The sequence below is a fragment of the Heterodontus francisci genome, chromosome 25, assembly GCF_036365525.1.
Source record: "Heterodontus francisci isolate sHetFra1 chromosome 25, sHetFra1.hap1, whole genome shotgun sequence".
In the NCBI taxonomy this organism is placed as follows: Eukaryota; Metazoa; Chordata; class Chondrichthyes; order Heterodontiformes; family Heterodontidae; genus Heterodontus; species Heterodontus francisci.
In genome coordinates this window covers 35,682,009-35,708,392 of record NC_090395.1, presented here as the reverse complement: position 1 = coordinate 35,708,392, position 26,384 = coordinate 35,682,009, and the positions used below count along the sequence as shown (strand labels likewise).

The window sequence follows — 26,384 nt, the reverse complement described above, 5'->3', positions numbered from 1 at the left end:
CAAAATGCTTAAGAGCTGGTCGTAAGCCCAGGGTTTCTTTTTCCACTGTAGAGTATCTCTTTTGGTGTTGATATAGTTTTTTGGAAAAGTATCCCACTGGCCTTTCCATGACCGATTTATCTTCTTGCAACAGGACTGCACCTACCCCGAGGGTCATTAGCATCAATTGCTACCTTGAAGGACTTAGTGAAATTTTGGGCAGCCAACACTGGCTCAAAATTGCTTTCAGCCTCTCAAAAGATGCTTGGCACTCCCCAGACCACATTACCTTGGCTTTCCTTTGTAGCAAATTCATCAATGGAGCAACTATAGTGCTGAAATTTGATATAAACTTGCGGTAGAAACCACACAGCCCCAAAAATCTCATGATTTCTCGTTTAGTCTTGGGGGGAACTCCATCAATACTTGTACTTTTGCTGTTCTTGGCAACATCAGTCCTTGCCCTACTATGCCCTAGGTAGGTTACCTGCGCTTTTGCAAATTCACTTTTGGCAAGGTTTATCACCAAATCAGCCAATCGTAATTTTCTAAACAGAGCTTCTAGTTGTTCCAAGTGGTCCTTCCAAGTGTCACTGTATACCAGCACATCATCAAGGTAAACCACATAGTTCAGAATACTGGCTGTCACTCGGTTCATTAGTCCCTGGAAAGTTGCTAGGGCATTTGTTTAGCCCGAATGGCATCACTCAGCATTGGAAAAGAACATCTGGTGTGACAAAGGCTGATATTTCTTTAGCTCGGGGTGTTAAAGGAACCTGCCAGTATCCCTTTAACAAGTCTATTTTGGTAAGAAAGGTGGCACTGCCAACTCTGCCAATACAGTCTTCCAAGAGAGGTATTGGGTAGCAGTCTGCCTTTGTTACCGCATTAACCTTTCTGTAGTCTATGCAAAATCTAGTTGAAGCATCAGGTTTATGCAGTAACACGACTGGGGAACTCCAGCTGCTTTGACTGGATTCAATTAGATGGTTTTCCAACATGCATTGGATTTCTACTTTCACCTGAGCCTGTTTCTCTGAACCTAAGTGATAAGGATGCTGTTTTATGGGAAAATATTCTCCTACATCCACATCATGTATGGCTAAGATTGTACATCATGGTTTGTCCTTACAGACTCCTTTAAATGCCGTGAGCAGCCTAGTTAGGTCTCCTCGTTATCTTGCATCTAAATATGAAAGCACAGTGTCCAATCTCCCTAACAATTCAATGTTAGCCAACCGGATTGTAGGAGGTGCAATTTGGGAATTGTCTCGGCCTCCTTCTGTCTCATCCTCACTATCCCTTTCGTCCTTCACTGTCCTTACTACCTGAGATACCTGTACTTGCTTATCCTCCTCCCAGTGGTGATATTGTTTCAACATATTGTTGTGACACCGCTGATTCTTTTTCTGGCAATCTGGGGTGTCAATCAAATAATTTACTTTACCAGTCCTTCTGACTACTCTATATGGACCACTGAACTGTATTTTCCGCGGTTCATCAGATAAAGGCAGTAATACGAACACATCATCTCCTGATTGAAATGTTGAGTCTTGGCATGCTTATCTGCTCATTTTTTCATGGTTGTTTGGGAAGCTTTAAGGTGTTTCTTAGCCAAATTGCAGGCTCTCGTGAGCTGCTCCTGGAACACAGATACATAATCTAACATGAAAGGTTCGTCCCTCTGTTCTAAAAACTTTCTTTGATTAGTTTCAGAAGACCTCTTCCCTCATGTCCATAAACTAATCCAAGAGGACTAAAACTGGCAGACTCATTAGGTGAATCCCTGGTGGCAAACAAAAGAAATTCCAGCCTTTTGTCCCAATCATGGGGATATTCATGACAGTATGCCCTGATCATCGTTTTAAGGGTCTGATGGTACTGTTCTAAAGCCTCTTGCGTCAATGGGTGGTACGCTGAGGACTTCAATTGTATTACACCCAGATTACTTGTAATTGCCTGAAAAATTTTAGAAAAATAATTGGAACCTTGATCTGACTGGATCTCTCAACCAAAAATCCATATCGAGTGAAGAACTGTGTTAACCTCTCTGCCACAACCGGAGCAAAAATTGTTCTAAAGGGAATGGCCTCTGGAATCCGAGTAGCCATATCCGTAACAGTGAGTATATATTGGTGTCCGGCTTTTGTTATCGGTAAAAGTCCCACACAGTCTAGCAACACCCAAAAATTGGTATGGGAATTATCGGTGCTGGTTTTATTGCAGGTTGCAGCTTTCCCATAATCTGGCACGTTTTACAAAACTGCACCACATCCTTGTGAAGACCTGGCCAATAAAAATGTCGACTTATATGTGTTTGGGTCTTTTGTAACCCTAGATGGCCTGTCATAGGAATTTCATGGGCTCTCCTTAATATTTCCTGGTAATACTTGGGCAGTACCACTATCTGGTGAACCACCGTCCATTCTTCATCCGCAGGTCTGTGAGGAGGTCTCCATTTCCTTATTAGAATCCCATTTTTAGTATAGTAGTATTCCGGAACTCCCTCCGCCTCAGTTTTGGTTTAAGCCGATTGTGCCACTTTACTCAACTCTGGATTGTCTTGCTGAGCCTCAATTAAAGAAGACTTACTGAACATTTTCTTCGGATTATCCAAATCCCCCCAAAAAAGATTCAGATAGCCAAATATCTGTCTGTGGTGCCAATTTACAGGGAGGCGGTGGCGTAATGGTATTGTCACTGGACTAGTAACCCAGAGACCCAGGGTATTGCTCTGGGGACATGGGTTCAAATCCCACCACAGCAGAAGGTGGAATTTGAATTCAATAAATAAATCTGGAACTAAAAAGCTAGTCTAATGATGGCCATGAAACCACTGTCGATTGTTGTAAAAACCCATCTGGTTCACTAATGTCCTTTAGGGAAGGAAATCTGCTGTCCTTACCTGGTATGGTCCTTGCCTACATGTGACTCCAGACCCACAGCAATGTAGCTGACTCTTACATACCCTCTGAAATGGCCTAGCAAACCACTCAGTTGTATCTAACCGCTACAAAGTCAATAAAAAGGAACAGCACTGTGGGTGTACCTACCCCACATGGACTGCAGCAGTTCAAGAAGGCAGCTCACCACCACCTTCTCAAGGGCAATTAGGGATGGGCAATAAATACTGACCTGGCCACGATGCCCACATCCCGTGAATGAATAAAAAAAAATTTTGACCTCTGACAATGGAGCATGTTTAGCCATTGCTCGGGTCACTACACATGAACTTTTTCCTGCAACTGCTCTGTCTCTTTAACTTCACTTGGTCTTTCCGTGACTACTGGACAAGCCACTATCTTCGCTCCGGCCAAATCATTCCCCAGGAGTAGGTCAACTCCATCTATAGGCAAACTATTGACAACTCCTACAGTTACCATTTCAGACATTAGGTCACACTCCAGATGCACCCAATACAAAGGGTGTTCACTAAAACCTTGGTATTCAATGCTCTCTCTGGTCATGCCTTTCCCCAGCAAAAGAGTTTGGGTGGCTCCTGTATCCCTAGGCTCCTGCATCCTTAAGTATAACTGTAGGTTTACCGGTCTCACTTGAGGAATAAGGAGTAATTTTCCCTTTTGACAAGAATTCCCTATAGCTCTCAGGTATCTTGTTCATGACCCCTGCACTCACAGCGTTTTTTTTTAACTTGGCCTTACAGCTGCAGTCAGAGCAACAGCTTGATCTGTCGTACTCTCGGTCAGGGCCCCTTTCTCTGCATTGGCTTTGTGTACCCCAATAAATCCCATGGGTTTACCCCACAACTTCCAGCATTCTGCACGAATGTGTCCCACCTTGTGGCAGTGAAAACACTTAGGCTTACGGACATCACTTCCACCCTCAGCACCTTCCTTTCTGGCCTGAGGAGGAGATCCCAGTATGTTCCCAGCTGTCCCTGCTCACCCCTGGCTACTTGTCTTCCTTTCACCTTCCCACCTTCTATCCTTCTCGGGTTTGTGCGGGTGACGGAAAAGGGTTTGGGCTTGTTCACAAGCTCGTAATCATCAGCCATATCAGCTGTTGAAACCTTCTGGTTCTCTACATGGGTTCTTACTAACGGAGGGAGTGACTTTAAATTCCTCCAGGAGAACTATTTCCCTAAGCGTCTCATATGTGGCCTCTACCTTTACTGCCCGCATCCAACAATCAAAGTTAATTTGTTTTACCCTCTCAAATTCTATACTAGTCTGCCCAGGCTGTTTCCGGAGGTTCCAAAACTTCTGCCTGTAAGCTTCAGGGACCAAATCACAAGCAACGAAAATAGCCTTTTTTGCTATCTCATAATTTGCAGAAGGCTCCTCAAAAAGAATAGCATGAGCAGTGTCCAGTTTTCTTTCAGCCACCTCCTCTGTTTAGCTAGCTTTTCAAACAAAATGAAAAATGCCTCTACGTCCCTTTCCTCAAACTTTGGGAGGGCTTGCATAAACTTAAACAGCTCCCCACTGGGTCCTGGGTTGGAGTCAGATTCTTCCCCATCAGAACTTTCCCTGGAGTCAAGGCCACCCTTTTGTTTTAGATTCAGCCTTTTAAGCTGGCATTCCCTTTCTCTCTCCTGCCTCTTTTCTTTTCCTTTTCTCTTTCCCTTTATAATTTTAGTTCCAGCTTCTGAAATGCTATTTCTTTTTCATTTTCTTCGCTTTCTCTTGCCCTTTCTCTCTCCTGCCACTCTGCTTGCTGCCTCTGAAATGCCCTTTCTTTTTTCTTTTCCTCTCTCTGAAATTCTAGCTCTAACTTCACCTTGTCCAATTGAATCTGTGCCAGTGTTACCTAGTCTTCGTCTGATTCAACTCGTCCCTCTGGCTCTTTCACTTCAATCTTCAGCATTCTGGCCAATAGTCTCTGAAACTCAGGTCTCCTAGCTTTTAATCTAATATCTACCTTCAAGTGCTCCACCACACTTAACAGCTTGCCAGCGGACAATGCCTTTAAAGAATCATAATTTATTCCAGACTAATGCACAAGCACACTTGCATCAAAAGTACCCATTCCAGTATTGTAAACTTTACTGTAATGCACAAGAAACCTGGCGTTTTCCTTTTCCCCTTTTCAAGTATTATTACCCCACTTACAATTGCACTTTGTTGGCTTTGGGTTATCCCAGATGAGCCCTCAATTATATGTTATGACAGAGGTTGGAGGAGTCTTTTAAACACAAGTCCTCAAAAAATATTAATAATGGAAGCACCATCCTGACAGTATACAGAACACAGACGTAAACTGAATAAGTAGAACAATAGCAAATTCTGCTACCTCGGGTTCACGGTGACAGGCAAGCTGTCCCTTGATGCAGAGCTCGATACACGCATAGAGAAAGTAGCTACCACCTTTGGCTAACTCACGAAACGCGCATGGGATAACACCAAGCTGACCCTTAGGACCAAGCTGTTGCTTTATAAGGCCTGTGTTCTCAGCAACTTGCTTTATGGCAATGAAATATGGGCGATTTACAGCTACCAGGAAAGAAACTCAATAATTTCCATCTTCGCTGTCTGCGGTACATTATGGGGATACCCTGGCAAGACAAAATCACAAATACAGCAGTCGTCTCAAAGGCAGAGCTTCCAAGTGTGTTGGCACAAATCAAACAGAGGCAGCTTCGGTAGATTGGACACGTTCACAGGATTGAAGATGGTCGCATACCCAAAGACCTTCTTTATGGCAAAGTAACTGGGGTCAGACAACCAGTGGGGTACCCAAAGCTCTGCTTTAAGGATGCTTGCAAGTCTGACATGAAGGTCCTAAATGTTGAATATCGCATCTGGGAGTCACTAGCTGGCAAAAGAGGGAAATGGCGACACATATTGTGGACTGGTGTGCACTTCCACGACAACCAGTTGCTACAGCAGCTTGGCAACAGGTGCCAATGTCAAAAACAACAACTCATAGCATCACTTAGCAGCTTCATGTGCAGCACTTGTGGCAGAATCTGCCTCTCAAAGATTGGCCTTCACAGCCATCAACAAAGGTGCACCAAGAGAAGACACCCCACCGAAATGGATTGTTTGCTGCATCATCCATCATCATTCATAGATGGAAGGATGCCAACCAGCATACGGCATCACATCAAACATCATACAATTCCGTACCATCATTACCGCCTGACAGCTCATGTGTGAGTACGTCGTGGGGATCTGTGACCAGTGTCAATTATATCCGCTTTAAATTTATTGCAGGAAATCAAAATAAAAAACTTAATTAAAAAACACAAGATGTTTCCAACCTCCCTTTCCACTTCAAAGTCCTTGAACTTGCTGCCACCTCTCAAAACTGTGGTCATCTTTCTGCAACTCAATGTTGAATCCCAGGTTTCCGCCCCTGCCACAGTTCTGAAACGGCCCTTATCAAAGTCACAAATGACATCCTATTGTAATTGTGGCAAACCATTCCTCCACATCCTCATCGTGGAATAGTATAGCATAAAAGATGGCCGATCACGTCTGTGTTGGCTCTTTCGAACGGCAATCAAGTTAGCAATCCCCAGCTTTTTCCCTATAGCCCTACAATTTTTTTCTCCTCCTCCCTCTCGACTTTTCTGCACCCTTTGACATGGAGACATAGAATGATTACAGCTCAGAAAACGGCCTATCAGACTGCAGTGTTCGGACCAACTAATCCCACTTCCTTGCCCTTTCCCCATAAGCCCTGCAATTTGTTTTCTCTTCAGGTGCTTATCCAATTTCCTTATGAAAGCCACAATTGTATCTGCCTCCACCAAACCCAGGCAGTGCATTCCAGATCTTAATCACTCGCTGCGTAAAAGTTTTTCCTAATGTCACCGTTGGTTCTTTCATCATTCACCTTAAGTCGGTGTCTTCTGGTTCTCAACCTTTCTGCCAAAGGGAACAGTTTCTCTCAATCTACTCTGTCTAGACCCCTCATGATTTGGAATGTGTATTATTAAATCTCCTCTCGACGTTCTCTTCTCCGATCTATTCACGTAACTGAAGTCCCTCATCTTTGGAACAAATCTTTTCTGCAGCCTCTCTAAAGCCTTCACATCCTTCCCAGAGTATGGTGCCCAGAATTGGACACAATACTGCAGCTGAGCCCGAACCAGAGTTTTCTAAAGGTTCGTCATAATTTCCTTGCTTGTGGACTCGGTACTGTTATTTATAAAAGCCCAGGATTCTGTATGTCTTTTTAACCACTTTCAGTGATTTGTGCATATATATCCCCAGGTTTCACTGTTCCTGCACCCCCTTTAGAACTTTACCCATTATTTTATATTGCCTCTTCTCATTCTTCCTACTTAAATGTACTGCTTCACAGTTCTCTGCATTAAATTCCGTCTGCCCCATTCCACCAGCCTGTCTATGCCCTCTTGAAGTCTATCACTAGCCTCCTCACAGTTCACAATACTTCCCAGTTTTGTCATCTGCAAATTTTTAAATTGAGCCCTGCACACCCACATCTAGGTCATTAATATATATCAAGAAAAGCAGTGGTCCTGATACCAACCCCTGGGAAACACTGCTGCGTACCTTCCTCTGGTCCGAAAAACAACCGTTCACCACTACTCTCTTTTCTGTCGCTCAGCCAACTTCGTATCCATGCTGCCACGGTCTCTTTTATTCCATGGGCATCAACATTGCTGGCAAATCTACTATGTGGCAGCTTATCAAATGCCTTTTGGAAGTCCATGTATGTCACAGCAACCACATCAACCATCTCTGTTGTCTCAATCAAGTTAGTTAAATATGATTTTACTTAAATAAATCCATGCTGGATTCCCTTAATTAATCCACACTTGTCCAAGTGACTGCTAATTTTGTCCCTGGTTCTAGTTTCTAAAAGCACTTCCACCACTGAGATTAAACTGACTGGTCTGTAGTTGCTGGATTCATCCTTGCCCCCTTTTCTGAATGAGTGTGTAACATTTGCAATTCTCCAGTCCTCTGGATCTGTATCTAAGCAGAAATTGGATAATGATGGGCAGTACCTCCACAATTCCTACCCTTACTTCCCTCAGCATCTTCAGATGCATCCCATCAGGTCCTGGTGACTTATCAACTTTAAATGCAGCCAGCCTTGTTAATACCTCCTTTATCAATTTTTAGCTCTTTCAGTGTCTCAACTACCACTTCTTTCACTACAACTTTAGCAGCATCTTCTTCCTTGGTAAAGACAGATGCAAGGTACTCATTTAGTATCTCAGCAATGCCCTCTGCCCCATGCGTAGATCTTCTTTTTGGTCCTAATCGACCGCACCCCTCCTCTTACTACCTTTTTACTACTTATATGCTTGTAGAAGACTTTTGGATTTCCTTTTACATTAGTTGCCAGTATTTTCTCATACTCTCTTTGCCTCTCTGATTTCCTTTTTCACTTCTCCTCTGAACTTTCTATATTCAGCCTGGTTCTCACTTGTATTGTCAACCTGACATCTGTCACCCTTTTTTTGTTTCATTTTACTCTCCATCTCTTTCATCATTCAGCGAGCTCTGGCTTTGGTTGCCTTACCTTTCCTCCACATGGGAAGTACCTCGACTGAACCCAAACTATCTCCATTTTAAAGGCCACTCATTGTTCCGTTACAGTTTTGCCTGCTAATCTTTAATTCCAATTTACCTGGGAAAGATCCGTTCTCACCTGACTGAAATTGTCCCTCCTCCAATTTAGCATTTTTACTCTAGATTTCTGCTTGTCCTTTTCCATGGCTAACTTAAACCTTATGATATGATGATCACTGCACCCTAAATTTTTCCCCAACTGACCCACCCCATTCCCCAGAACCAGATCCAGCAATGCCTCTGTCCTTGTTGGGCCAGAAACATACCGATCAAGAAAATCCTTCTGAACACACTTAAGAATCTCTTTTCCCTCTATACCCTTTACATTATTACTATCCCAGACTACATCATCCTCCTCCAACACTTCTATCCATTGTCCACGTGAATGGAACTCTTATCTATCCAGTCGTAGCAGATAATTGTCTGCAATGGCTTCTCTTCCTTCTCCTACACTATTACCTCTGGTGCCCCCAAGGGCCTATCTTTTGCTCCTTCCTATTTCTCATCTATGTTCTGCCTCTCTGCAACATCATCCAAAAATGCTGCTTGTCCAACATCCAGTACTGGATGAGCAAAAATTTCCTGGATGAGCAGAAATTTCCTCCAACTAAATATTGGGAAGATCAAATCCATTGTCCTCAATCCCGGTCATAAACTCTGCTCCCTAGCCGCTGACTCCATACCTCTCACTGGCAACTGTCTGAAGCTGAACCAGACGGTTCGCAGCCTTGGTGTCGTATTTGACCCCAGATGAGCCTTCTTCACCAAGACTGCTTACTTCCACTTCAGCAACATTGCCCGTCCTACCCTGCCTCAGCTCACCAGCTGCTGAAACCCTTACCCATGACTTTATCACCTCTAGATTGACTATTCCAGTGCTTTACTGGCTGGCCTCCCATTTTCCACCAATATAATGTTCAGCTAATCCAAAACTTTGCTGCCTGAGTTGCTGGCAGCTTTTTTTAAAATTTCCAAAATATACTTTATTCATAAAAATCTGTAAAAAATACATGACAAAACAGTTCCAAACAGCACCAAGTCAAAAAATACAAATAGTGCAAAGGAGATCAATTTCCTCCAATACAGGAGTGAGTTGCCTCACAACCCTTCCATTTCATTTTTCGTGCCATGTACATTTTACAGCAAACAAATATTTTCCGGATACAGTTCGAGAGGTTTTCCATGGATCCAGCCCCTCAATTCAGCTTAGTGGGGGGGACCTTACACAGTGATCTTTCCCCATTGAGCCTTTGCTGCGGCTGCCCCAAGCTTTAGTGCATCCCTCAGCACGTAGTCCTGGACCTTGGAATGTGCCAGTCTGCAACATTCAGTTGTGGACAACTCTTTGCGCTGGAAGACCAGCAAGTTTCGGGCAGACCAAAGGGCGTCTTTCACTGAATTGATAGTCCTCCAGCAGCAGTTGATGTTTGTCTCGGTGTGTGTCCCTGGGAACAGCCCGTAGAGCACAGATTCCTGTGTTACAGAGCTGCTTGGGATGAACCTCGACAAAAACCACTGCATCTCTTTCCACACCTGCTTTGCAAAGACACATTCCAGAAGGAGGTGGGCAACCGTCTCTTCCCCACCACAGCCACCTCGAGGGCATTGTGCAGAGGGGGAGAGACTTCGGGCGTGCAGGAAGAATCTGAGGGGGAGGGCTCTTCTCACCACCAGCCAAGCTACATCTTGGTGCTTGTTTGAAAGTTCTGGTGATGAGGCATTCCGCCAAATGACTTTGGCAGTCTGCTCGGGGAACCATCCGACAGGATCCACCATCTCCTTTCCCCATAGGGCCTTGAGGACATTCCGTGCAGACCACTGCCTGATGGATTGGTGGTCAAAGGTGTTTTTCTGCAGAAACTTTCCCACGAAGGATAGGTGGTACGGCACGGTCCAACTGGATGGAGCATTACGCGGCAATGTGACCAGGCCCATCATTCGCAACACCAGGGACAGATAGAACCTCAGCACGTAGTGACACTTGGAGTTTGCGTACTGGAGGTCTACACACAGCTTGATGCAGCCGCACACGAAGGTAGTCATCAGGATGAGGGCGATGTTGGGTACATTTTTCCCGCCCTTATCCAGAGGTTTGAACATCGTATCCCTCCGGACTTGGTCCATTTTGGATCCCCAGATGAAGCGGAAAATGGCTCGGGTGACTGCCACTGCACAGGAGTGGGGTATGGGCCAGACCTGCGCCACGTACAGCAACAACGTGAGCGCCTCGCACTTGATGACCAGGTTCTTACCCATAATGGACAGAGATCGCTGCTCCCACTTGCTCAGCTTATGTTGTATCCTGGCTACTTGCTCCTTCCAGGTTTTGGTGCATGCCCCGGCCCTTCTGAACCATATCCCCAGCACCTTCAGGTAGTCTGACCTAATGGTGAAGGGGACAAAGGATTGGTCAGCCCAGTTCCCAAAGAACATGGCCTCGCCATTGCCGTGGTTAACTTTGGCTCCCGAGGCCAGTTCGAGCTGGTCGCAGATGCTGATCAGTCTGCGCACAAACAGCGGGTCCGAGCAGAAGACGGCGACGTCATCCATGTCCAGGGAGGTTTTAACCTGAGTGCCTCCACTGCCTAGGATTGTCACCCCTCTTATGCTCGCATCCTTTCTAATAGACTCAGCAAAGGGTTCAATACAGCAAACAAAGACAGGGGAGAGAGGACAGCCCTGTCTGACTCCAGATTGGATCGGGAAACTTTCTGATTCCCACCCATTGACTGAGACAGAACTACTGATGTTTGTGTAGAGCAGTTTGATCTAATTGCAGATTCCCTCCCCAAACCCCATTTTGGAAAGCATGTCCATCATGTAGGTGTGCAATATCCTGTCAAAAGCCTTCTCCTGGTCCAGGCTGATGAGGCAGGTGTCCACCCTCCTGGCCCGTACATAGGCGATCGTATCCCTGAGTAGCGCGAGACTATCAGAGATCTTCCTGCCGGGTACAGTGCAGATCTGGTTAGGGTGAATCACCAACTCCAGTGCAGACTTGACTCGACTGGCTATGACTGTTGACAGAATCTTGTAGTTGCTGGCAGCTCTTTAACTGAACAGCACCACCGTAGTGATGGCGGCTGCTGCTGGTACTGGACCCACCGGAGGCACTGGACCCAGGCCACAGGAAAGTCATGGCGAGACGGGTTTCGCAAGGTGGGGGTCATGGGGGAGGGTGGTGTAGGGGGGGTTGCAGCAAGGGCAGGGGGGTGGTTCTCAGTGGGCACCCCCCACTTCCCGATGCTGGGCCCTCGTTCAGGCACTAAGTGCCTTTTAACAAAGGATCTGCCTCCCTGGAGCCGGCAAGCAACTTGCACGTGTTTGCTTAGCACACTCTCCGTGCGGTGACAGGCTCGCCTGCCGTTGGACTAATTCCGGCGATGGCAGGATTAGGCCCTTAATCAGGTATTAATTGCCCACTTAGCGGCTTCAACTGGCAGCGGGGCAGGAAGGCTGTTCACAGGCCTTCCCGCCCTGGAATTAATTTGGGTGGAGGCAGGAAGACCCCCGTCTTCCTAATCCCTCCCGATTATATGCTCTCCCCGCCTCCAATGTTGCCACGGGGGAGAGCATAGAATTCCCTCCCTTGTGTCAAACCAATGAGGATTCAGTCATCTTTACTAATTATTCCTGGTACAAACAAATGGGTCAGCTTCTCTATGGATTACAACCTGCAACCTTACAACTGACTCACGTTTGCGTCCAACTTCAGATAAACCTGGAGAGTTGTATGTTCAGTGAGGTAAACTTTCCCAGGGGAAGGAGGAGGAAAAGAAAACTGAAAACGTAACCAATGATGAATTGAGATTGGTAGCAGTCAAAACAGTTCTTGCAAGTTGTATGAAAATGGGAAGAATGAATTTTAAAATAAGTTAGCACATTACAAAATAAACATCTTATAATCTTTCTCTTTGGAAATAAAATATGGTAAATTGCTGGCAATAAGGTCTATGATAATGCAATATACAAACCTACGAAAACAGTATTTGAATAATTAGACTTTGGGAAACGATGTAAAACTGCTTTTGTGGTATTCTATCCAGCTATTGAGTATTAATGTTCTTTGTATATTATGGATCTTAACAGCTGTGCTTTCAACAAACCACCATGATAAATCTTAGTCATTTATCATCTAACATTCAGCATCTTAGTAATGAAAGTCTTCAAAAAGTTTGAACAGCTTCATTTGTTTTAATTTTACAAAGTGACTCCTGACAACGCAGGCTAGCGCCGACGTCATCAGAGCGCTCCCAGCTTCGCAGATGCGCAGAACAGACCCTTGCTGTCAGTATGGTGCTGTGCATGCGCAGCCTACGTCAGCACCCGTCTTGGCGAAAACGTCATTACATACTGCAACATCTCCTTGCCACTCGCTCCCCGCCTGGCCACTTCTCCCTCGGATGCTCGCTCCCTGCTTCACCACCAACACCTCCCACCCCCCCCCCCCACCACTCCCACCTACTTGTGGGCCACTCGTTCCCTGCCTCGCAGCTTCCTCCCCTCTGCTCTGCTTTCCTGCTCCCTCCCACAATCGTCGCCTTTCTTCCCCGCACAGGAGAAGCGGGGGAAGAGAGAGAGAGTGACAAAAGAGACAGGGGAGGGGCGGGAGACTGCAAGCAGGACAGAGCAGGGAGCAGAGCAGAAGGGAGGAAGTGGCAAGGCCGGGAGCGAGTGGCCCACAGGTTGGGTGAGCAGGTGGGGGGAGGAAAGGGGGGGGGGGGGGGGGGGGAAGTGAAGTGTGGAGCGAGTGGCCGAGGGGGGAGAAGTGGCGAGACGTGGAGCAAGCACTGAGCAGATGGGTGTGGGACACAGCGGCGAGGAGAAGCGCAATTACAGGAGGAAGCGGTGTACTGTTGGGTGTGTGATGGAGGCGGGTATCGCAGCCACTGTGGGCATTTGAGTTTCATTTGTTTTTGTGATAAATTAAGCAGCGCCATCTTTACTACTGGCAGCTGCTAAAAACGTCGCAGACAGTGGCGTTTCAGTGCATAAGGCTGCATATGCAAGTACTGTGCCACCTCGTAACTGCGTTGTCAGAAAACGCAGCCTTAATTTTATCTTGGATTATATCTCAAATAATGCAGATCTGATATTTGGAAGAGATTTTTTGGACAATTCTTGAGCATCTCAGCTTCCCTGGATAAAGATCTGGAGCAAGAACTCTGGCTAACTTTTACCCCTCCCTTCTCTTTTGACTCTGAAATGAAATGTAGCTCTTCAACTGTTTTCTTGGCTAAAATTGGCTAATCCAGCACAAGTGACAAATTAAATAGGACAACTTTAATGGTAAATATCGCCTACTGACAACAGAGATTTTAGTCCCTCCCCAAGAATGATGCATTTGAACTTGAGATTGGATTGTGATGCAAAATAATTACTGCATGTTCTAGAAGGGCCAAGATTTAATGGATTATATAATTCACGAAGTACACAATGGAAAAAAAAGTGCTTGCACCTTAAATCTGCTCTGACCTAAAAGCGACAAGCTACCAACAGCACCATGAAATTTATACTGGTCGCTGATTACACCTTCTTTCTGTAATCTGAATTACAGTGCTTTTGCACACTGCCACTTAGGTCTTGATAAATAAATTCAGGTAAAATATCTGTAATCCCTGGGAAGTTCTTGCTTAATCAGATAAAAAGCAGGGATAAGAGTACCTAACACTTCTCATATCTTGGAAACCACAGTACACAGAGCAATATTCAGCAGCAAAAATGTAACAAATTGCACAGTATCATATATCCTAGAACACAAATCGGGATGAAAATAAGTACTGTGGAAAAGGTCAAAATAGAAGCAAAATTAAACTTCAGATGAATGATTTGGAGATCCAGAAAAAAACTGTTCTGTGAAAAGCGCAGTAATATGAAAGAGGATATAAAATCTACAGTAATTCCTGTAAAAGGTGTACTGTAGTTGGATAATTTTCTTCTCTACTGTACAGCAAGAGTAAGGACACTATTTTAACGAAAAGTTAAATGAACACGATCCTGAATTTCAACTTGCTTAAAATGAAAACAATGAGGCTGAGAATGATTTGGTACAATTAGCATTGTGTTTATTATAATGGCAAGCAATGCTGTAATCAGAATCATTGATATTGTGGTCCCATAGAACTCTGTATTTCAAGAATATGGGTTGGCCTGATTCCTCCCTACCGCCCACTAACTGCCGACACTGCACAATTCAATTGCAACTGTTGAAAAAACGCAAGCTGTCACTGTCACTACAGATCAATGTGAAAATCTATCAACAATACTGATCAATGTTAAGCCTCAGAGCATTTGCACAATGATCTATCAAATCAGTGCAAATTGCACTTCAGAATAAGTTGAAGAAATCAGTTATTTGCAGGAGGAAATATAGTAAAGACAATATGAAAATGCTAAATGTGTAATTATTTACATTGTACAAATAAGACTCCTTTTGTGTCAAATTCAATGCATAGCATGGATCAACCACATAATTTCCCCCCAAAAAGTAATGCCATATTTTTCCAGGAATGTCCAGGCTAAGAGGTTTATTTTTGCTCATAAATACCTTTTCACAATGAATTAGGTATCACTGGTGCCACACCACAACTTGCTATATATCTGTGAAGTACAAAACCCCTGTCTAAAAATGTCACAGGAGATCTAAAACTCCAGAAGGCCACGTTAGGTTGAACTTTGATTTTATCATAGAGGTGATAGCATTTTAGTTTCCAAGTTCCCACTGATTCTGATACATGCTGTCCTTAAAGAGTAAAGATGCAAGTTGTCCCAAGCCAAATATCCCTTGCTGAGATACAATTGCTATATACACAGCTTTATCAAAAGCAAATTTTAATATTTTTAAGGTTTTGGCTGATAACTGACTGCATTCATTGCTATATATGATGAAAATAAAACTCTAATGAATACATGCTATATAATGTCATTCATATAAAGACAAACTAATTTATTTTTGGCATCAAAGGGCTTCACTCTAGAGAAACCTGTTTTGTGACATTTGCACATGCGCGAAAGTGTGTAAAGGATGCTTGGAGATTATTGTTTCACAACAGACTTTAAAAAAAACTTCAGCAAGCTGGTGCCGCCCAGTCTAGAGTTATTTTCAGAACCCAGATCACTTCCTTATTCCTAAATTTCATCCCTGAGTAATAGGGAAGCACTAACAGCATCAAGAACAAACCTTGCATTTTGACAGTACAATGTATAATGGGGAAATTCAAAAACACTTCTAAAAGTATTAAAGTACTGTAACCTAGGGTGTCTCCAGAATACAAGGGCATTAGGTCCAAAAATCCATGGGCCACGATCCTAGCAGTTATGCAGGCTTATGCCTGCTGATGTCTTTCAGTGCAAATCCTGCCTCAGCTTGCTACATCACCACAGGTGCTTCTCCATTGCCCACCTGTGCCACATTAATGGAAATGCCGCACATGTTCAACATCCTGAGGTTGGGGGTGTTTAATCTTATCCACCACCTCTGTTTACTATGCAAGAGAACTACTACAATTTTTTGGAGGGATTATTTCATCTTTTAGGGCTCCAGGCCACTCTCTTCACCTGGATCCTTCCTCCAGTGGGGCTCACTCACACATATCTAGAGATTAGTAGGCTTCATCTTTCGATGTATTGGGCCCAATCATAGACCAGGTAAGTGGGAACTCTCAGCACAGGAAAGTGTTGTGCCATTAATGCCTTGTTAGTGGGCTGGTGGGGAAGTCTCTGGTAAGGACTGAACATAATAACTTTGGTCTTGCAAATGTTCAGCACCAGAAAGTTGCCGCACCCACAACTTTAAAGTCAGACTAAGCAGTCAGAATCACAGAGACAATTCTGCTATCAAGGGTGGGAGTGGCGAGATGAAGTTGTGTGTCCTGGTATACACATGAAAGCTTATTCCAAGTTTACAAATATTGTACAAGAGGAATAGGAGGCCATAGCTGTTGATCTATTCCATAATTCTAGCATCCTTTTAAAAAAAATTCTCTGAATTTCATATTTTCTTTTGGCATCTTTTAAAGTGACTCCTACTGCTCAAATTCTGGGCCCAACAGAACAACTTTCCTGCATCCAAATTTTCCATATTAAGTGACCCCCCTCCCCGCCATTCTCCAAAACAGTAATGTCCTGAGGTAGACAATCAATCAATCATTCTTCAGTCTTCAAACATTCAAGAATCAGTCTCAAAACCTTATTTTGTATTTCCTCCAATAATTCTAACTTTTTTTGTTTTTCAAAAAATATACTTTATTCATAATTTTGTAAAAGTAATTACAGTTCAAATTATGACATGACAAATTGCAATACAGTTCAATTTCTTTCAGTATATTACATGGCACTCTGAGGTGCCTCGCTACACTTACAATTACAGGTATATTTACAATTTACATTTCATGTCAAACATTCTCTGGTGCGTACAGCCTGAGGGATTTACACAGGTTCCGGCCCCTCGGTGTACAACGGCCCGAGGGCCTTAGACTGTGGCCTTTCTCTATTGAGCCTTTGTGGTTGCTGCCCCAATCTTTATTGCGTCCCTCAGCACGTAGTCCTGGACTGTGGAATGTGCCAGCCTGCAACACTCAGTTGTCGACAGTTCTTTGCACTGGAAGACCAATAAGGTTTGGGTAGACCAAAGAGCATCTTTCACCGAGTTGATGGTCCTCCAGTTGCACTTGATGTTTATCTCAGTGTGCATCCCCGGGAACAGCCCAGAAAGCATAGAGTCCTGCATTATGGAGCTGCTCAGGATCAGCCTCGACAGAAACAACTGCATCTCATTCCAAATCTTTGCAAAGGCACATTCGAGGATGAGGTGGGCACCAGTCTCTTCCCCACAGCAGCTACCTTGAGGGCAGCGTGTGGTGGCACTGAGATTCCAAGTGTGTATGAAGGATCTGACATGGAGGGCCCTTGTCACCACCAGCCAACCTACATTTTGATGCCAATTTGAAAGGTCTTTGAGTATGACTTTGACAGTCTGCTCAGGGAACCATTCGACAGGATCCACCATCTCCTTTTCCTGCAGGGCCATGTTACATGCTGACTACCACCTGATGGATTATAGTCAAAGGGTTTTTTCTACACAAACATTTCCACGAGGGGCAGGTGGTACAGCATGGTCCAATTGAATGGCACATTTCATGGCAATGTGGCCAGATCCATCCTTTGCAACACCGGGGACAGGCAGAACCTCAGCACTTGGTGTTTGTGTACCAAGGGTCTATGCACAGCTTGATGCAGCCGCACACAAAGGTGGCCATCAGGACAGGTATGCTTTTCCCCCTTTGGTCTGGAGATTTGAACATGATGTCTCTGTAGACATGGTCCATTTTTAATCTCCAGACAAAGAGGAAGATGGCTTGGGTGACTGTTGCAGCGCTGGAGCCGGGTATGGTCCAGATGTACAGCAACAGTGAGAGCACCTCACAGCTGATGACCAGGTTCTTCCCACAATGGAGAGTGAGTGTCACGCCCACATGCCCAGTTTATGTTTGACCTTGACTATATGTTCCTCCCAGGTTTTGGTAAACATCCCAGCAGCTCCGAACCATATCCCCAGCACCTTCAGGTAGTCTGACCTGATGGTGAAGGGGACAAAGGATCAGTCGGCCTAGATCCCAAAGAACAGGCCTCGCTCTTGCCGCAGTTTACTTTAGCTCTCACAGCTAATTTGAATTAGTTGCAGATGCTCATCAGCCTGCAGACTGACAGCGGGTCTGAGCAGAAGATGGCGTGACGTTCATGTACAGGGAAATTTTGACCTGAATGCCTTCGTTGCCTGGGATCATCACTCCTCTTATAGAATCATAGAAGGTTTATGGCACAAAAAGAGGCCATTTGGCCCTTCATGTCTGCGCCGGCCAGAAAACAAGCCACCCACCTTCCAGCATTTGGTCCGTATCCCTACAGGTTATGGCTCTTATGCCTGTATCCTTCCTGATGGATTTGGCAAAAGGTTCGATATAACACATGAACAAGACAGAGGAGAGAGGGCAGCCTTGCTCAACTCCAGATTGATCTGAAAGCTTTCCAAGTCTCACCCTTTGATTGAAACTGTGCTATTGATGTCTGTGTAGAGCATTTGAATCCAATTGCAGATTCCCTCTCCAAGCTCCATTTTGGAGAGCATGTCAATCATGTAAATATTTGTCAAAGGCCTTCTCCTGGTCCAAGCTGATGAGATAGGTGTCCACCCTCCTGTCCTGTACTTAGGCGATCATATCCCTGAATACTGAGAGATTATCAGAGATCTTCTTGCCAGGTACAGCGCAGGTCTGATCAGTGTGGATCACCAACTCCAGAGTAGACTTGACCTGACTGGCGATGACCTAGGACAGGATTGTGTAGTCCATGTTAAGCAGTGAAATGGGCCTCCAATTTCTGATCTTCTCCCTCTCCTGTTTTCTGCTTGTAGATGAGGGTGATGATGCCTTTTCCTCATGTATTCTGACATGCTGCCAACATACACTTCCAACAGGTCTGAGCCGATCCAGTTCCACAGAGTGGAATACAACTTGGCTGGTAAACTGTTGCTTCTGGGAGGTTTACTTGCTTTGAATGACCTGATGGTCTTTGTCAGTTCATCCAACATTAGTGGTTTGCCCAAATCTCCCACTTGCTATAATCTAGGACCTCTGTGACAGAGGGCAGGAAGGCCATGCTGTCTGTGGGCTTCACACTGCACACCCGACATCAAAGGATTTGCTGATCCTCAGTTTGTCTGGCTGTGATGACATTACTGAGCCATCATCATCTTCAGGCTGATCACAGAGCTCTCTGTGTACACCTTTTGGAACAAGAAACCTGAGCACGTCTCATCCTGCTCCTCAGAGCAGACTCTAGAACAGATGATGACCTTGGATGCCTCCAAGGCGAACAGCGAGATGTGCTGGCTCTTCACTTCTTGGAGATCCTCCCTGACATTGACCCCCATCGACTGCAGCAGGAGAAGATTCTGTGTGCTTTTCTGGTGTCGGGACATTTACCGCCTTCTGAATGCACTTGAGGGTGAAGAACCTTTTGATGTTCGCCTTGATCGTTTCCCACCAGTGCTTCAGGGACTCATAAAATCATACAAATTTACAGCACGGAAGGAGGCCATTCAGCCTATCGTGTCCGGTTCAGCTGACAAGTAGCCATCAAGCCTAATCCTACTTGCCAGCTCTTCGTAACCTTGTAGATTAGAGCACTTCAAGTGCATATTGGTTCAAGAACTTTTAAATGTTATGAGGGTTTCTGCCTCTATCAGCCTTTCAGGCAGTGAGTTCCAGATCCCCACACCCTCTGGGTGAAAATTTTTCCCCTCAAATCCCCTCTAAACCTCCTATCTCTTACCCCTAAATCTATGCCCTCCAGTTATGGACCCTTCAACCAAAGGGAAGAGGGCCTTCCTATCTACTCTATCTAGACCCCTAATAATTTTATACACTTCAATTAGGTTGCCCTCAGTCTCCTCTGTTCCAAAGAAAACCATCCTAGTCTGTCCAATCTTCCCTCATCACTAAAATTCTCCAGTCCAGACAACATGCTTGTAAATCTCCTCTGTACCCTTTCGAGTGCAATTACATCTTTCCTATAGTGCGGAGACCAGAACTGCATGCAGTACTCCAGCTGTGACCTAACTTGTCTTTTTATACAGTTCCAGCATAACCTCCCCGCTCTTATGTTCTATGCCTTGGCTAACAAAGGCAAGTATCCCGTATATCTTCTTGACCACCTTATCTACCTGTCCAGCCACCTTCAGAGATTTGTGGACATGTATTCTGTACTTCAGCATCATGCCATTTACTGTGCATTCCCTTGCCTTTTTGGCCTCCCCCAAATGCATTACCTCACCCTTCACCAGATTAAACTCCATTTGCCACTGTTCTGCCCAACTGATTAGTCTATTGATATCTTCCTGCAGTCTACAGCTTTCTTCTTATTAATCACACGGCCAATTTTTGTATCATCTGCAAACTTCTTAATCCTAGCACCTACATTCACATCCAAATCATTATTATATATCACAAAAAGCAAGGGACCTAGTACTGAGCCCTGTGGAACCCCACTGGAAACAGCCTTCCAGTAACAAAAACACCCATCGATCATTACCCATTGCTTCCTGCCTCTGAGCCAATTTTTTGGATCCAACTTGTCACTTTGCCTTGGATCCCATAAGCTTTTACTTTCACGACCAGGCTGCCACATAGGACCTTATCAAAAGCCTTGCTAAAATCCATATGGACTACATCAAATGCATTAATCTCACCAAACTTCCTTGTTACCTCCTCAAAAAATTAAATCATGTTAGTCAGACACGACCTTCCCTTAACATATCTGTGCTGTCTTTGATTAACCCATGTCTTTCCAAATGATGTTTTATCCTGTCCTCAGAACTTTTTCCACTAATTTTCCCACCACCAAGGTTAGGCTGACTGGTCTGTAATTACTTGGTCTATCCCTTTCTAAACAATGGTACAATGCTAGCTGTCCTCCTGTTCTCTGGCACCACACATGTAGCCAGAGAGGATTGGAAAATGATGGTCAGAGCCTCCGCTATTTCTTTGCTTGCTTCCCTGAACAGCCCAGGATACATTTTGTCTGGGCCTGGGGATTTATCTACCTTGAAAGATGTTAAACCCCTTAATACATCTTCTCTGTGTTAATTTCATCTAATATTTCACACTCCTCCTCCCTGATTGCAATGTGAAAACAGACACAAAGTATTAATTAAAAACCATACAATTGTCCCCTGCCTCCACAAACAGGTTATCCTTATGGTTCCTAACAGGTGCTACTCTTTCTTTAGTTATCCTTTTGCTCTTTATGTATTTATAATTTTTTTGTGTTTCACTTAATTTTACTTGCCAATATTTTATCATGCCCTCTTGGAGTTGCAGGAGAAGCGGGATAAAAATTGGATTTTTTTTTGAGGAGTGGGATGATAAGGTCAGTTTTAAGAGGTATTGTCATGGAAGTTTTTTTTTTCTCTGTTTAAAAACTAAAGGGACTCTGTGTACCTTTAAGACTGAGAGCCGGTTTTATATTCTCTGGGAACTGTATGTGCAAGCTGCCAGCCTGTTCCTAAGCAACAGCAAGAGAGAGGGGTCACATGCCTTACTGTATCAGTTTGCCTGCGTGTAAAGACTGGCTAGAACCGCTTTGATCCGGCAGACCAACAAAGCGTGCTCTCCTTGAAGGAAGGATCTATTTCTCTCTCAGCAGAAAATCTACATTGGCCTACAGGCTATGTTTCGCCTAAAGAGGAAAAAAAGCCTGGAAAGGAATCTTTGGATTGTTGGAGGTAGCAAATTCCTTTTTACTTCCAGTCTCTAAGTCGTCTCTGCCTAAATTTTCTGTTGCCTTTCCTATTTCTGGGAGTTCTGGAATTCTCAGTAAGGTTTCTACTGATAAGACGGCTAATTCAAAAATCTAAATAGATCTGTTGTCATATTTCTTGATGAAAGATCTGTGTGACACCTACTGCAGCCGAAGTGCCGCGAACGCCTACCCATTACAGACTCATCAAACTTGCCTGGAGACTTCGAATGACATCTGACTATTTGACTCTGGGACACCTCACCGAACCAGGAATGTAACCCACCAAGACTTACAACCCAGTTGTTTTATTATTTCTAAGAAACAGCTCTAATTTTTAAAACATCCTTTTAGAACCGGTTAATCTTTGGTTTTTGAATGTATGTGTGTGTGCATGAGGGTTAGGAGGAATAAGAAGTTATAAAGTCTTTTCAGACATCGATTTATCTCAGTATTGTTTAAGATTTAGTTTATTAATAAACAATTAATTTGTTGTTGTTTGAAGATACCTGGTTTGGTGTGTTTTATTCTGGGGGTTAATAAAGTTTAATTTGGCTAATTTCCAGTAGGTGGGGAACTTTAATAATATGCTGTGACATGTGGAGTAATGGGACTGAATTGACAGTGCATTACTCCCACCTTGGTCTTAACAGTATGGACAGTGCTGGAGATATCAGTAAGCACAGAATGGAGACAAACAAGTTGGGAAAACAAAAACTGAGAGAGGAGGATGATCATGGAAAGTGATGGTGGTGTTTCATGGATATGTGTGATAACAGAGAAACACTAGAGTTTGGGAGAAGTCAGAGCTAGCTTCAGAGAAAGGGTTCAGCTGGAAGTCATAGGGGTGTATTTTCATTCCCAGGTCCCGATCCTGCTGTCTGGAGGAAATGCCGGTCAGGAACCTACAAATGACCCAGGACCAAGAGGACAATTTTCAAGGAGGTTGCCAATTAAGTGGCCCCGTCCAGTTAAGAACAGAGAGAGGGCTCTGGAGGATTGGCCTCCAGCACTGAAAGATTGGCAGCCCCATTGTCAAGAAGTGGGAGCTGCCGAATGTAGGTAGCGGAAACAAGAGGGCGCCTCAAGATGGAGGTGCCCTCTGAAGAATTTTTCAAAAATTACCAATAAAAAGTGGCCACAGCTCCCAGACCATCATTGTGAAAGGGAAACTCCAGCTGTAACCACTTTTTATTTTTAATTTTAATCTATCACATTTTCAATCGAATGGGAGTTAAATATTTCTGTTAAAGATTTAGACAATACTCACAGAGTCATAGAGATATACAGCACAGAAACAGGCCCTTCAGCCCACTGTGTCCGTGAAGGCTGTCAAACCTATCTATTCTAATCCCATTTTCCAGCACTTGGCCCATAGCCTTGTATGCTATGATGTTTCAAGTGCTCACCGAAATACTTCTTAAATGTTGCGAGGGTTCCTGCCTCTACCACCCCTTCAGGCAGTGTGTCCCAGATTCCAACCACCCTCTGGGTGAAAAAAGTTTTCCTCAAATCCCCTCTAAACCTCCTGCCCCTTACCTTAAATCTGTGCCCCCTGGTTATTGACACTTCTGCTAAAGGAAAAAGTTTCTTCCTATCTACCCTATCTTATGCCCCTCATAATTTTGTATACCTCAATCAGCCTTCTCTGCTCTAAGGAAAACAACCCTAGCCTATCCAGTCTCTCTTCATAGCTGAAATGCTCTAGCCCAGGCAACATCCTGGTGAATCTCCTCTGCACCCTCTCCAGTGCAATCACATCCTTTCTATAGTGTGGCGACCAGAACTGTACACAATACTCCAGCTGTGGCCTAACTAGCGTTTTATACAGCTCCATCATAACCTCCCTGCTCTTATATTCTATGCCTTGGCTAATAAAGGCAAGTATCCCATATTCCTTCCTAACCACCTTATCTACCTGTACTGCTACCTTCAGTGATCTATGGATAAGTACACCAAGGTCTCTCTGCACATCCTATGGTCCAACCACCCATTGTATATTCCCTTGCCTTGTTAGCCCTCCCAAAATGCATCACCTCATACTTCTCAGGATTAAATTCCATTTGCCACTGCTCTGCCCATCTTACCAGCCCATCTATATCGTCCTGTAATCTAAGGCTTCTCACTATTTACGACACCACCAATTTTTGTGTCATCTGCGAACTTACTGATCATACCTCCTATATTCGTGTCTAAAATCATTAATGTACATTACAAACAGTAAGGGACCCAGCACTGATCCCTGTGGTACACCACTGGTCACAGGCTTCAAATCGCAAAAGCAACTCTCGACCATCACCCTCTGCCTCCTGTCACTAAGCCAATCTTGGATCCAATTTGCTAAATTGCCCTGGATCCCATGGGTTCTTACCTTCTTAACCAATCTCCCTTATGGGGGACCTTATCAAAAGCCTTACTGAAGTCCATGTAGACATATCAACTGCTTTACCCTCATTTACACACCTAGTCACCTCCTCAAAAAATTCAATCAAATTTGTTAGACAATACTGGTGTTGATATAAAGTTCTTTACACGTTTAAGTATTAAATCATTGAGAGGAGCTCTGTACACACGTAACTACACGAATTCAGACCTTTCTTCTGGGCATAAGAATGAATTGTCTCAGCCAAGACAATGTCAACCATGTGATTGAAACTAATAGCAACTGGTCTCAGACCGGTAGTTACTGTACAAAGGCAGTGTGTGTAAAAAGGAACAAAATAATCTTGCAAAAACGACTATGCGTAATCTACATATACCATTGAGCTATGTCAGCCTGCAACAGATCAGTTTAAAATACAGTTGGAAATCTGCGAGCAGGCTTCCCTCCAGCCCTCAGCAGCAGAGATGAGTGTCCAAGTGAACAGATATAACGACTTACCTCTGAAAGACTACAAACAAAAAGATTAATTAAAGGAGTGAAAACCAAATGAAAGCTTCATTTTGGGAAATAATAATGGAGCAAGCACAAACAAATAACAAAAGGTTAACATTGTTACTGCCCTTTCATACTCCTGAACTAAAGCCAGCTAAGATGGCATGATAATGGTATCTTATACTTTATACCTTCTTCCCATTTGCTCTTTCTTTCCTGATGCTATCAACATTGGTACAAGCAGTTTTGCTATCTCTGTAATCTACTGATTTGTACTTCTGCAGAATAAAATAAGCTATGTAATCAAAGAAATTTTATCTCTTTTTGAAGTAACTAGTGCCTTTGCCATTTATCTGATCACCACGGTTATAGCACAGGCCTGTTTCCATGCTGCACTGATTGATCATGTCATTCTTTTTCTGTTGCCACAGCAACATTAACTTAAGGAAAAGGCTGTGCAAGCGCTATCCACCATTTTTCGCAATCATTGGGAAAAAGGAAGTCTTTACATCCTACATATTATGTGTTAACATCCTTCTTAAAAGCACAAATTGAAACTATTGTGCATGGATTAGCATCAATCTGTATTTGGTTCAAAATACTCATTACCTTTAAATGAAATATAGTTTCAGTCACATGTATTTTTGTATTTTAACACTCTCTAGTCTAAAGAAATAAAGCAGCTCCCCCACTACAATTGAAACATCTGTTTTGACCTCTTCATTAATCAACCACGATGTTCAACAAATGCCCTTCACCTAGGCAACCGAAACTGCTACTTGAACTAGTTAAGCGATGCAAAAAATGGTGCAGGCTAATCTGCCCTCTAATTTTCCCTTCCTTTCTACGAGGAAGCACAACTCACCTCCACTTGACACCTCCACAGTGACACAGCTAAGACCAGGGTCCAATCTGCAAGAGGCCAAGCACTAACCTACATCTAACCGTTTCATGGCACAGCTAAAGGTTATTATTCAACATCAAACTGAGGTCAGATCTGCCTTCTCAAGTGGACTTAAAATCCATGGCATCATTCAAAGAGCAGTAGGGGAATTCTCTGGCCAACATGCATCTCTTAACCAAATGAAACAAGTGATCTGGTCATTTATTTAACAAAGTGACTCCTGACAACACAGCGCCCGCTGACGTCATCAGAGTGCTCCAAGCTGTGTACATGCGCAAATGGTCTCCTGCTCTCAGTGAGATGCTGCGCATGCACAGCCAATGCCATGCCAGGACTAACTGGCACGTGCATGGGAAAACATCATCGCTTAACGCTAACGTCATCAAGCAGCTAAATGCGGGACCTTTGAGGCTGGAGCTCAATCCCCGTCACTCGCTCCATGCCATTCAGCTACTCTTTCCCTCCCCATTGGCCGCTCTTTCCAGGCCTCGACGCTTTCCACCCCCTCCCCCGTCAGCCGTTCGCTCCAGATCTTGCCACTGCTCCCCTCCCCACCAGCTCCCCTCGGCCGCTCCCCCCTCCAGCCACTAGCTCTAGACTGAACCGCGTCCTTCCTCTCAGCCACCCGTTCCTACGTTGCCCTGTCACCCCTTGCGGCCCGCCTGGCTTCTTCGGGTGGCGCGTGGAGACCGGTGAGGCTGCAGCGAAAGCTTAAGGGAAGGCAGCAGGGAGAAGACGGCGCAGGAGGGGACCGATAAAGAGAAGCGCAATGGCAGAAGGGAGTGGGGGACTGCTGGGGGTGGGATGGAGGCAGCTA

At 44.4% G+C, this 26,384-nt stretch overlaps 1 protein-coding gene across 7 annotated transcripts in view; it reads right to left on the bottom strand.

The window, feature by feature from the left end:
• The window catches only part of LOC137383819 (ankyrin repeat and SAM domain-containing protein 1A-like), a 549,597-nt gene that overhangs the window by 45,350 nt on the left and 477,863 nt on the right, over window positions 1–26,384 (bottom strand). The gene's annotated exons all lie outside the window — the stretch shown is intronic.